Source organism: Chiloscyllium plagiosum, chromosome 3, assembly GCF_004010195.1.
Source record: "Chiloscyllium plagiosum isolate BGI_BamShark_2017 chromosome 3, ASM401019v2, whole genome shotgun sequence".
In the NCBI taxonomy this organism is placed as follows: Eukaryota; Metazoa; Chordata; class Chondrichthyes; order Orectolobiformes; family Hemiscylliidae; genus Chiloscyllium; species Chiloscyllium plagiosum.
In genome coordinates this window covers 116,280,134-116,294,167 of record NC_057712.1, presented here as the reverse complement: position 1 = coordinate 116,294,167, position 14,034 = coordinate 116,280,134, and positions in this window count along the sequence as shown.

Genomic DNA, 14,034 nt, shown 5'->3' with positions numbered 1-14,034 from the left:
AAGAATGTTGCCAGGGTTGGAGGATTTGAGCTATAGGGAGAGGCTGAACAGGCTGGGGCTGTTTTCCCTGGAGCGTCAGAGGCTGAGGGGTGACCTTATAGAGGTTTACAAAATCATGAGGGGAATGGGTAGGATAAACAGACAAAGTCTTTTTGCTGGGGTGGTGGAGTCCAAAACTAGAGGGCATAGGTTGAGGGTGAGAGGAGAAAGATATAAAAGAGATCTAAGGAGCAACTTTTTCATGCAGATGATGGTACATGTATGAAATGAGCTGCCAGAGAATGTGGTGGAGGCTGGTACAATTACAACATTTAAGAGGCATTTGGATGGGTATATGAATAGGAAGGGTTTGGAGGGATATGGGCCGGGTGCTGGCAGGTGGGACTAGATTGGGTTGGGATATCTGGTTGACATGGACGAGTTGGACGGAAGGGTCTGTTTCCATGCTGTACATCTTTATGACTCTATGACCAAGGTAGACAGGTAGGAGGCTGGAAGAACACAGCAAGCCAGGCAGCATCAAGAGGTGGAGAAGTCGACGTTTCGGTTGTAACCTTGCTTCAGGACTGGGGTGGATGTGGGGAGAGCTGCAGGGTGGTGAAGTGGGGCTCGGTGAAGGCAGGTAGAGGATATGACATGGTTGGTCAATGGGAGGAATGAATCTGGTTGGTGTCAGGGAGGAGTGGAAGGGAGTGGGAGGGGCTGGGAAGGGAGTCAGGGGTTGGGGAAGGAGGTTATTTGAAATTGGAGACCTCAATGTTGAGTCCTCCAGGTTGTAGGGTGCCCAGGTGCAAGAAAAGGTGTCGTTCCTCCAATAGGAGCTGTGGTTTGTTGTGGCAATGGAGGAGGCCAAAGATGGTCATTTGATGCTCGGTGAACCGTTCCCTAAGTTTACGTTCGGTCTCCCCAATGTAGAGAAGACCTGGATAACATCCAGTCTTGGGCTGATAAGTGGCAAGTAACGTTTCACCACACAGTCACCAGGCAAGTAACTCACCTTCTGTTTCCCCAAAACTAACAACGTATAAGTCAAGAGCGGGATAGAATGTTACTCAATTATTCAACTGAGTGTTTCAAGTTGGGATTAGATTGGGTTGGGATTGGAGTTGAGGGAACTGTGGCTTATACATATTTGTGATTTACCTGGGAATGTTAACAACATTCAGCAACACTTAAGAAAATTGGCATCATGGAGGATAATTTACCAACTTTGGCAATCATCCCCTTGATGTCCAGTGACAACAATGCATACCAGCTACAAGATGCACTGCAGTAACTCATTGAGGCCGTTAGACAGTACTTTCCAGACCCACAACTACTTCCATGTGGAAGGACAAGGACAGCAGATATATGGAAATATTATCACCTGCAAGTTCCCCTCCAAGTCACTCGTCAACCTGATTTGAAAATATATTGCTGTTCTGTCAGTATCACTGAGTTAAAACCCATCCCAAACAGCATTTTGGGTGTTCTTACGTCTTAAGTAGGCAGCAGTCCAAAAAGGCAACTCACTATCATCATCACCCAGGGCAACCTGGAAGGGGTATGAAATGCTGACCAATCCACCGACACCCACATCCCATGATCGAATGAAAAATAAAGCAATAATGTACATTTATATAGTGTTACTAATGTGCTGAAAAGCAGCAGTGAGTTGTGGAAAATCATGAGTGGCTTACACAAAGGGAGTTGTTTCAATGGCGGAGTGATTGAAAACTGGAGGGCGGCAAATTAAGGGAATTGGGAAAGGGCTGGGGATTGGGAAGACCTGACTTGCTCTTCTAGAGAGCTAGCAATGAACTATGCAGGCTGAGTGGCCTCCCCTGACTTCTATCATTCAACCAAGGTGCAGGAGCATCATTAACTGAGCAATGACATTGGAGTACTTAAGGAATTACTCGGGCAGCGGAGCCAATTCGATATGGAAGAGCATCGTAAAGAAGGACAGACAATAGACAATAGACAATAGGTGCAGGAGTTGGCCATTCTGCCCTTCGAGCCTGCACCACCATTCAATATGATCATGGCTGATCATCCTCAATCAGTATCCTGTTCCTGCCTTATCTCCATAACCCTTGATTCCACTATCCTTGAGAGCTCTATCCAACTCTTTCTTAAATGAATCCAGAGACTGGGCCTCCACTGCCCTCTGGGGCAGAGCATTCCACACACTCACCACTCTCTGGGTGAAGAATTTTCTCCTCATCTCTGTTCTAAGTGGCCTACTCCTTATTTTTATACTGTGTCCTCTGGTTCGGGACTCACCCATCAGCAGAAACATGCTTCCTGCCTCCAGAGTGTCCAATACTTTAATAATCTTATACGTCTCAATCAGATCCCCTCTCAGCCTTCTAAACTCAAGCGTATACAAGCCCAGTCACTTGAATAGCACTGAGGAGTGGGCAGGAAATTCCAGAGCTTAGCACCAGGGCTGTTGAAGGGCATGGCTCCCAATGATGAACTGGAAGAACTTGGTAACGTGACAGAAGCCAGAATCAGAGCAGCATTGCACACTGTCAGAGGCATCAAGGTTTGAAACAATTCTAATCAATTCCCATGTAAATCACAAATATGTATAAATCTCACCGCCCCCCACCACCCCCACCATTCCTCTGAAACTAGACAAATGGTGCGATTAAAGAGAAAACAGTGTGACCTTTCTTAACTGAAGAACAATGATAGTAACTGTACGAAAACATCACAAATTAATTCAGATGATAAAGCATCTGACAAAGTGACAGAACATCTTTCGAACTGAAGCAAAATATACATACAGCTCTTCAGAGCATTTTATCTTCTGTTGTACGAAAGGGGGTTGAGGGGTATACGGCACAGCTCGGACAATGGACTCACAATCAGACCGGTTCAGATCGTATGGAGTACTGGAACAGGCTCGGCAGTTCAAATCATCTACACCTGCTCCTATTTCTTACATTCATATTGGATATTTTTTGGAAAGGGACAACAACCTTATCAAGCTGAGAAATTGCTCGGCAGCTCTGTAAAGCTTCTAAATCCCATCAAACACAGAGACAGCATCTGGAGTTCGGTGTAAGCTGCCAAACTTTCATTAACTTAAATTGAATGTATCAGTGTTTACTCAGCAGCTTTTGGCATCATCTCCACAAAGCCTAATATTTAAAAACCAACAAATACTGTCAACTGAAAGTGCAATAACTGTCTAGCTTTCTGGACACCTACTTAACCTCTAATAACATTCTTCTAATGTTGCAGAAGTGTTAAATCTTGTTAAGTCAGAACACAAGGCATGAAAGAAAATTCATGGTTACTTCAGGCAAGTGTAACCACCCTGAAGATTTACTTGATTCTTGCTAGACTCCACTTTCCCTGTTTAAATCCAATTTCTCAACTGGCACTCAGTTCAGAATATAGCTTGCAATGAATACCTCAGCCTCCTAATATTTCATTACTTTAGCCTGTCTGACTAGAAACTGGTCCCCACTCATTGCATTCAACATTGTTTCATACTGTCAACGAAATATGTTCATATTTTCACCCCCTTCCTTATTCCCTGTTTAATTGTTGTTGAGCAGGAGTCTCTGAAGGAATATGTGACACACAAACTGAATCTTACTGTTCCCCTTAGAAAGGAAGTTTCCACTTCATGTCAGATGGACTTCCCTTGGTGACAGACTTATCATCAAATGTAGGAATGGTTTTAATCCATTGCTTCAGGATAGACGGGGTGGGGAGCATCACCATGAAATCAGGTATTTTATGGTGTAGATTTCAAGGCCTTATGGCATTATCACTGGACTTCTAATCCAGAGACCGAGGTGATATCCTGGGGATCTGGCTTTGGATCCCACCATGGCAGCTGATGGAATTTGAATTCAATAAGAATCTGGAATTAAGAGTCTAATGATGGGCAATAAATGTTGGCCAAGTCCAGTGATACCCTCATCTACCGAATGAAAAGATTCACACAATCATCATACACATACAAAATCAAATACCACACGTCCTGAGGACTATCTCTTTAGGCAGAAACCAAATCTTGGAGCAGAATGGACTGTGGGTTGAGCTTTCTTTGACAATAACTTGCCCTGCCCACTGCAGCAGGATGGGAAATCAAAACGTCTTGACACTTTTCTGGAGTATCGTTTCAGGGAAACCCAGGCAGTGAGTATCAGTAGATTATTTGATCACAAAGTACGACATTTAATCCATTCCTCACACACCTTTCTAGCAGAAACTGTGAGTGATGCTGAGGAATGGGAGGAAGTGAGGAGTGCAGAAGCTGGAGATCAGAGTCGAGAGTGTGGTACTGGGAAAGCACAGCTGGTCAGGCAGCATCTGAGGAGCAGGAGAATCGACGTTTTGGGTATAAGTCCTTCATCAGGACATAAACCTTTGGTGGTTTATGTCCACTAACCCAGTTGCACAACCTCCTCCTCTTAAATCTGCATCTGTAGGATTGAATCGAGGAATCTTTGTGGGTTTTAATTCCAGTCTGTAGAGTGTAATTATTGACTGCACTGCACCATTGAGTGCCCCGAAGAGAAATGATCAATTTTGATGGGTCAGTGTTACAGAAGGAGAGTGTAATGGGGACTTTGAACTGATCTGTCTGTTGATTGTTAACAGTAATACCACTGTCTGCAATATCAATGGATTAAAATGAGACTTTCTTGCAACATTCGACAAAAATGTACAAAGTTATTTTCAGGTAGGTTATATCATGGTAATTCAGGATTATGCTGCTGGAAAGCCACTGTATCTGAATATAAAGCACACAAGCTCAGTCTGAAATAGCTGAAATCAAAAGCACAGCAGGTTCTTCAGGCATTCAAAAACAATAAAGGAGATGGATGCTTTAGATAAAACCTCTTTTGTCAGAAGTGGGAACTGGAAGATAACGTAACTCCAGTTATCAATGGAATAAAATGGAGTTCAGAGCAAAGGACAAAAAGACTGAATTCAACATAGAGAGCTCGCTGGTCAAAAAGGATGGGGGAGAGGGATGAAATCTTGTTTCTCCTCTCATCAAAAGTGCAGGGGGAGTTGGGGGGTGAGGGTAAGGTGGTGCCAGCAGGAGTGGCAGAGGGGTTCAGTGCTTTGAGTGTGCAGACCATCTGGTGGGACGTTAGATGAGCTTCATCAATCCAGATTCCTGATAGAACATAGAACATTACAGCGCAGTACAGGCCCTTCGGCCCTTGATCTTGCGCCAACCTGTCATACCAATCTGAAGCCCATCTAACCTACACTATTCCATGTATGTCTATGTGCTTGTCCAATGACGACATAAATGCACTTAAAGTCGGCGAATCTACTACCGTTGCAGGCAAAGCATTCCATACCCTTACTACTCTCTGAGTAAAGAAACTACCCGAAATGTAGATTTTTCTGCTCCTCGGATGCTGCCTGACCTGCTGTGCTTTTCCAGCACCACTCTAACCTTGACTCCTCATCAATCGAAGACAAGTTTCAAGACTCCTCGAAGCTTTGGAAAAATCGTTGGAAAGGTAAACTCAGTAACTTACCTTTCCTTTCTCGAGTGCTCTGAAACAGTCTTTTAAAGACAATATAAATACAACACTCAGTCGCTACCAATTGGTACTTCAAAATGGATCTCGGACTTCTAACTAACTTAGGATCAACACCTCTTCTTCCTCAGGAAATTAGGAAATTTGGCACATCCATAAAGAACCTTCACTAACGTTTACAGCTGCACCATAGGAAGCATTCTATCTGAAGCATCACGGCTTGGTACTGCACCTCCTCTGCCCAGGACCATAACAAACTACAGCCCAGATCATCACTCAAGACAATGTCCCAGTCAGTGACCCCATTTACACTTCTCATTGTCCTGAAAGGCAGCCAACATCATCAAAGACCCTTCCCACCCCAGTTGTAATCTCTGCCAACCTCTTTCATCAGGCAGAAGATACAAAAGCTTAAACGGATGTATCAACAGGTTCAAGAACGGCCTCTTCCCTGTTGTTATTAGGCTGCTGAATGGATTCCTCTAACTTCAAACCTAATGTTGATCTTGTTTTTTTTACACTTTCTGTGCAGCCTCTGGATGCCTCTGTCTGCCTCAGTTCAAGCATGACCCAGTATGTAACAATAAAAAAAATCAAATCAAAATCAAAAGAAGGATCCAAATATGGGTTCCTGCTGAAATAAAGCAGGCTGTTGGATGAACTGTGTGAACCCCCCAACAAAAATATAAGCAGGTAAGTCTCGAGTTGACAGAGGGGGGTAAATGTAGGCCTGTTTGTGTTTGTAATCGGCCCACAATGTTTCTGCTTGGTCATAGGGATTAAAGTGATTTTAAATGTTTGAAACATATTCAGTAAAGAAAGATAATACATATCGTGTCTGTTGTAATGTGAGAAACCTGGCAGTGAATTTGTGGTCTGTAAGCTCCCACGTACAGTATCCAGTAAATCTGTTTGTCGTGGTGTTGGCTGAATGATAAATATTTACCAGGAAATCCGGTCGAAGACCTCTGCAAATAGAACAGCAGGATATTTTACATCCAGCTGCCAAACATACTTAACATTAAATAATGAACAGATGGACAGACACTATCTGGCTGTGATAAACAGTTAACACATCTGTTTGATTGAACAGCTATATCACATAAAGTACAATAATCCTCCTAATCTTGAAACAGTGAGAGAATTTTAGTTTACTCGTGATAGATGCATGCTTGCCGATGATTGTACCATGCTCAGCACCATTCGCGACTCATCAGATACTGAAGCAGTCCATGTACAAATGCAACAAGATCTGGACAATATCCAGGCTTGGGCTGACCAGTAGCAAGTAACATTCGCACCAGACAAGTGCCAGGCTATGACCATCACCAATAAGATTTGATTTGATTTAATTTATTGTAGTCATGTGTACCTGAGTTCAGTGAAAAGCTTTGTTTTGCGAGCAGTACAGGTGAGTTCACCATTATCAACATCCTTGGGGTTACCATTGACCAGAAACTCAGCTGGACCCGCCACATAGACATAGCAGCAACAAAAGCAGGTCAGAGGCTAGGAATACTGCAGTGAGTAACTCATCTTCTGACTCTCCATGTCCGCCATTTGCAAGGCACAGGTCAGGAGTGTGGTGCTGAGCATGGTACAATCATCGGCAAGCATGCATCTATCACGAGTAAACTAAAATTCTCTCACTGTTTCGAGATTAGGAGGATTATTGTACTTTATGTGATATTCCCCGCATGTCTGGATGGGTACAACTCCAACAACACTCAAGAAGCTTGACACCATCCAGGACAAAGTAGCCCACATGATTGGCACCACATCCACAAACATCTCTCCCTCCGCCACCGATGCTCAGCAGCAGCAGTGTACTATTTACAAGGCACTCTGCAGAAATTCACCAAAGATCCTTAGACAGCACCTTCTAAACCCACGACCACTTCCATCTCAAAGGACAAGGGCAGCAGATACATGGGAATACCATCACATTCAAGTTCCCCTCCAAACCACTCACCATCCCATCTTGGAAATATATCGCTATTCCTTCACCTGGAATTCCCTCCCAAATGGCACTGTGGGTCAACCCACAGCAGGTGGACTGCAGCAGTTCAAGAAGGCTGCTCACCACCACCTTCTCAAGGGCAACTAGGGACGGGCAATAAATACTGGCCCAGCCAGTGATGCACACATCCTACAAATGGATTTTTCAAGAAGTTGCTAACTAGACCAGCATTTATTGCCCAGAAATCAGGTAAGAGTCAGCCATATTGCTGTGGGTGTGGAGTCATATGTAAGCCAGACTGGGTAAGAGCATTAGTGAATCAGATGGGCTTTTCCCCTTACAATGGGCAAACATTCATTGCCGTTTTTCAACTCTTAAGTCAAGATTTATGTTGAATTCAAATACCATTATGGTCCATGGTGAAAATATCAAAAATGAGCTCAGACTTACTGGCCGTGACCTATTGCCCAATTCTTCGGGATCCAAACTCAATGTTGAGTCTGAGAATTATAAAGTGGTGAAGGCATAGCAGGAGGCCTGTTGTGCTTTTTTTTTAGCAAGTACAGATCAGCTAATTACATGCTCCAGGTTACTGTACGGCCTGTTGGATTAGGTTTCACAGTCAGTATATCAGTACACTTTTAAGAGATAAGTCTACAACATTTGGATACAGAACTGGATCAAAGGTAGAAGACAGAGGGTGGTGGTGGAGGGTTGTTTTTCAGACTGGAGGCCCGTGACCAGTGGAGTGCCACAAGGATCGGTGCTGGGCCCTCTACTTTTTGTCATTTATATAAATGAGTTGGATGTGAGCATAAGAGGTACAGTTAGTAAGTTTACAGATGACACCAAAATTGGAGGTGTAGTGGACAGCGAAGAGGGTTACCTCAGATTACAACAGGATCTGGACCAGATGGGTCAATGGGCTAAGTGGCAGATGGAGTTTAATTCAGATAAATGCGAGGAGCTGCATTTTGGGGAAGCAACTCTTAGCAGGACTTATACACTTAATGGTAAGGTCTGAGGGAGTGTTGCTGAACAAAGAGACCTTGAAAGTGGGGTCGCAGGTAGATAGGATAGTGAAGGCAGCGTTTGGTATGCTTTCCTTTATTGGTCAGAATATTGAGTACAGGAGTTGGGAGGTCATGTTGCAGCTGTACTGGACATTGGCTAGGCCACTGTTGGAATATTGCATGCAATTCTAGTCTCCTTCTTAGCGGAACGATGTTGTGAAACTTGGAAGGGTTCAGAAAAGATTTACAAGGATGTTGCCAGGGTTGGAGGATTTGAGCTATAGGGAGAGGCTGAACAGGATGGGGCTGTTTTCCCTGGAGCATCGGAGGCTGAGGGGTGACCTTATAGAGGTTTACAAAATTATGAGGGGCATGGATAGGGTAAATAGGCAAAGTCTTTTCCCTGGGATCAGGGAATCCAAAACTAGAGGGCATAGGCTTAGGGTGAGAGGGGAAAGATATAAAAGGGACCTAAGGGGTAACCTTTTCACACAGAGGGTGGTACGTGTATGGAATGAGCTGTCAGAGGAAGTGGTGGAGGCTGATTCAATTGCAACATTTAAGAGGCATTTGGATGGGTTTATGAATAGGAAGGGTTTGGAGGGATATGAGCCGGGTGCTGGCAGTTGGGACTAGATTGAATTGGGATATCTGGTCAGCATGGACGGTTGGACCGAAGGACTGTTCCCATGCTGTACATTTCTATGACTCTATGACTCTATTGCCATGTATTATAGCAAGTGACCTGAAGGTATAAAGGTCGCATACTCCATCTTACCTCAGGATCACCGAATTAAGACTTGTCACAAGAAGCATGCTGTCTGTGTAACTTAATATGTGATGATAGCCTGGTCAAATATGTGCCTGTGAATGTATTGCTGATCCACAATAGTTAGTTGTATTATTTATCTGTCGAATCCTTCAATACCATGTCACCCATGCTTAATTTCTTATGCCATGACAGATGGCATATCCAGATGGCATTGCTGCATCAGGCGAAATACCTAGCTGAAGGCAAAATTACATCATATTTGACATATTTAAAAATTCTTCAAGATTCCAGTGGCAGATATTTAGAAAAATAATTGAAGATCAGTTGGACAGCAAAGAATTCCTCAGCTGCTTCAGTTTCAGTGGACACGGACAGCCACACAGTTCTGTACAAAGGAGATTAATGACCAAACAAGTCAGGCAATTACTTTTGAATAGAAGATAGGCTCTTTCAAGATAATAGAAATTTCTAAGATGGTTTCAAATTCAAATCTAAAAACGAGTCACAATTTACTGTTGAGCTACATTGCAGACAGCTGGGTGCCTACTATGGTCTGTCTCGAGAGCTGACTCAAAAATAACTATCTCAGGCAACATTAGCAGAATTTAGGGTCTTAAAGAGAAAACAAAACACTTTTCACTTCCATTAAGAACAAATTCAAGGAGCATTTTAAAAAAATTACACTGACTTAAAGGTATATTTTTAGCTTTCAGGCAGAATGTCAATAACAGAAACCTCATTGTGGAATGGGCATCCATTGACACCTTTGTTGAATTATAGTTGTTCAGATAATGTATACAGTGTACAGGGGTGGCATGGTGGCACAGTGGTGCCTCATAGCATGAGGGACTCAGGTTCAATTCCAGCCTCAGGCTACTGTCTGTCTGAAGTTTGCTCATTGTCCCCATGTCTGTGTGGGTTTTCTTCGGGTGCTCCGGTTTCCTCCCACAGTCCAGAGATGTGCACATCAGGTGAATTGGCCATGCTAAATTGCCCTCAGTGTTCAGTGATCTGAGTCAAGATTAGAGTGGTGCTGGAAAAGCACAGCAGGTCAGGCAGCATCTGAGGAGCAGGAAAACTGATTTTTCAGGCCAAAGCCCTTCATCAGGAGGCTTTGGCCCGAAACATCAATTCTCCTGCTCCTCGGATGCTGCCTGACCTGTTGTGCTTTTCCAGCACCACTCTAATCTTGACTCTAACCTCCAGCATCTGCAGTACCCACTTTGGCCTCAGGGATGTGAGGTTAGATGCATTAGTCAGGGGTAAGTATAGGGGAGGGTCTGGGTGGGTTACTCATTGGAGGGCCAATGTGGATTTGTTTGGCCTGTTTTGACAGTGTAGGGATTCTAAGTTCTATTATGCTAATAATTTTGAGGAAGAGATCTGAAAATCTAACTTGCCATTGGCAAGGCACAGCTTTGCAAATTTAACTCATCAAGTTTTTCTGTAGATGTTAAGGAAGGTCCAGAAAAGAGTTGAAATATTTTCAAAGACCTGCTCAGGGAAAGTCTTACCTTCAGTATGAATAGATTCAGAGAGAAACTCCACACTGAGTGACAATACATGCTTATTTTTGTCTCGCTGAAATCTTCTGCCTGGTTGATACAATGGTCTAGTGGTGGCAGAGGTACTAAGGCATCACAGCAAGACATTGTGTCCATGTTACACCAGGAACACATGAATATTGGACACACAGGATGGCAACCGTGTAAATCTGTAATGTAGACAGGGATGAATCAGGATATTTCACGAATTATTTCATGCATGTGAGATATAGCAAACATAACAACCCCAGCCATGCAGGGAGCCTCTATATCCACATGATTTCCCATCCACTTCTTAGATAAAGGTAACAAAAGACTTATTCACAATGCACATATAATATCCTGGAGAGGAATTGCATCTCAAAGCTTCCCTCCGTTTGATGAGCCAACAATGCGCGCAGTTTTCAGATTACCCAGTATCCTGCGTCAGGTAGTGTCAGAGAATGGGCCACAGATCATTGGCAAACCATTTTGAGACATGTGTACTCCATGTGGAGTGACCCATATCATATCATTACCCCAATATCCATACTCAAACAGTATGACAGAACGTTTGGTATAGTCCATCAAATCCATGATCATTAAGCAATGAGGTAAGATGTATGAATAGAAAGGGTTTGGAGGGATATGGGCCAGGTGCTGCAGGTGGGACTAGATTGGGTTGGGATATCTGGTCGGCATGGATAGGTTGAACCGAAGGGTCTGTTTCCATGCTGTACATCTCTATGACGCTATGACTCTAGGTTTGCATTACATTACTGAATTTTCACTTGGTACTAATGGAGAAGGGATCATCAACATTAACACAACTTACACGAAGAAGGTTTGCATGAATGAGTTTACCCAACAATTGTCTAACCATTTCAAGACAAGGATATTCTTTCTCAGAGGCAAAGGAGAAAGACACATTGATGAGCAGGTGGAGAACAACTAAACCCTATGCATTGGGCAGAAAGTGTTAGAGATCTAAGTGCAGATACTTGGAAACCCGTGAAAGTTTCCCGAATATGCAACCAGACCAGATCAAATAAAATCGTTACTGATCCTGGGAAAGGTTCAGGAACCAGCTCAAACCCATGTTGTACACACCAACTGTGTATGAAGAAAACTTGAAAGAACACTTTTCCCATGCTGACTGTGAGGGTGATGTTGAGTAATATCAATCAATAGCAGGGTAACCAAGTTGTCAAACAAGTACAACAGAGAAATGTGCATTAAAAGGTCTTGGGGGAGACTTTAATTGAACAAAATAGTATCAAGTGAATACACAGAAATTTCCCGAAAAGGAAACTGATTACACAGTTTGCGTGTAGGTAGTTGGTTTGATTTTTGGCAGATTTCTGTATGTTCATGCGTTGCTATTTTCATTCAATTAATATCTCTTCCCAAGACTTTTAAACAAATTGTTAATTCAGCTTGAGCTGTAACTGCTGCTCAGCATGGGATCCATGACATCATATCCAGGACAACTTTGGAAGTTGACTTTTGCTCTGATCTCTCCACATCTGTCTTTTCTTTCATTTACTCATAGGACATGTGTGTCACTGGCTGAGTCAGCATCTCTTGCCCGTCCGTAGTTCCCCTTGGGAAGGTGGTGGTGAGCTTCCCTCTTGAACTGTTGCAATAAATTTGGCAAGGGTAGACCCACAATGTCATTAGGAAGGGAATTCCAGGATTTTGACCCAGCCACACAGTGACGATAATATGACTTTAAGAGATATATTTTGTCTTGGATTTTTGTATGAAAAGAGACTGAGACAGAGCTGTCGAGTGGGCTGTTTCAAGCCAATAAAATAAACAGCTTGTGAGGCCTTGGGGTTTTCTTTTTTAAAGTTGAAACAATAGAAGCAGCCTGAATGGGTGGGGTCAAGCTCCCATAGAACCAGGATTTTTAGTTGAGCTGTCAGTAGCTGTTGGGTGTTGGGAAGAGCAGTTGCCATACCAAGCTGTGATTCATCTCTCTCTCTCTCTCCCCTCCTCTCTCTCTCTCTCCCCTCCTCTCTGTTATAGCTAAAAGCTTGGGTTTTCTTCCTGCTACTGGAATTGCATAAGAAACAATCTGTTTTACTGACATTGCCTTTGCCAAGAGTGTGTTTATGAGATATTACTATATCAGGCCATCTAATGAGTAAATTATTATTTTGTTGAGTCTTTCGATAGAGTTACAGTTAAGCCAATTTTTATTTATTTTGTCTATATTTGAACGATAGTATAGTATGTTTTGCTTCAAGCCTAGTACTTTGACCAATTGAATTGCATTCGGAACACAACACCCTAGCAGTTTCTTATAAAATAAGAAAAAGTTAGGGTCTAGGCTATCTCCTTGACATGTTTTGAAGGATTTGGTCTGGTTCATAACAGACACAGAAGTAACAGTGATGTCAGGATGGGGTGGCTTGGAGGGAACTCATAGGTGGTGGAGTCCCCATGTACCTGCTGTCCTTGTCCTTCTGAATGCTATTGGTCATGGGTTGAAAGGTTCTGCCTAACAATCTCTGGTGAATTTCTCCAGTACATCTTGCACACTGCTGCTAATGAGCGTAAGTGGTAGAGAGAATGAATGTTTGCTATTTAGATGCCAATCAAGTGAGCCGTTTTGTCCTGGGTGGTGTCAAGCTTCTTGAGTGTTGTTGGAGTTTCACCCATTCAGACAAGTGGGAAGTAGTTGATCGCATTGCTGACTGATTGATTGCTTGATTGATTGTTGTCACGTGTACCGAGATACAATGAAAAGTTTTGTTTTGCTTGTTATACAGGCAGATCATACCATACAAAGTGCATCAGGGTAGCAGAACAGAATGCAGAGTACAGTGTTACAGACACAGAGAAGGTGCAGAGAATTACCACTTGAGAGGTCTGTTCAAAAGTTTCATAACAGCAGGGAAGCTTTTCTTGAATGTGCTCTTACGTGTGTGCAAATGCTTATATCTTTTGTCTGGCAGGAGAGGGTGGCCCCACTGGTCCTCACCCCTCCAACCGCCACCAGGACAGAACCCCACTGGTCCTCACCTACCACCCCACTAACCTCCATGTACAGCGCATCATCCGCCGCCATTTCCGCCACCTCCAAACGGACCCCACCACCATGGATATATTTCCCTCCCCTCCCCTATCAGCATTCCGTAAAGACCACTCCCTCCGTGACTCCCTCGTCAGACCCACACCCCCCACCAACCCAACCTCCACTCCCGGCACCCTCCCCTGCAACCGCAGGAGGTGCAAGACTCGCGCCCAC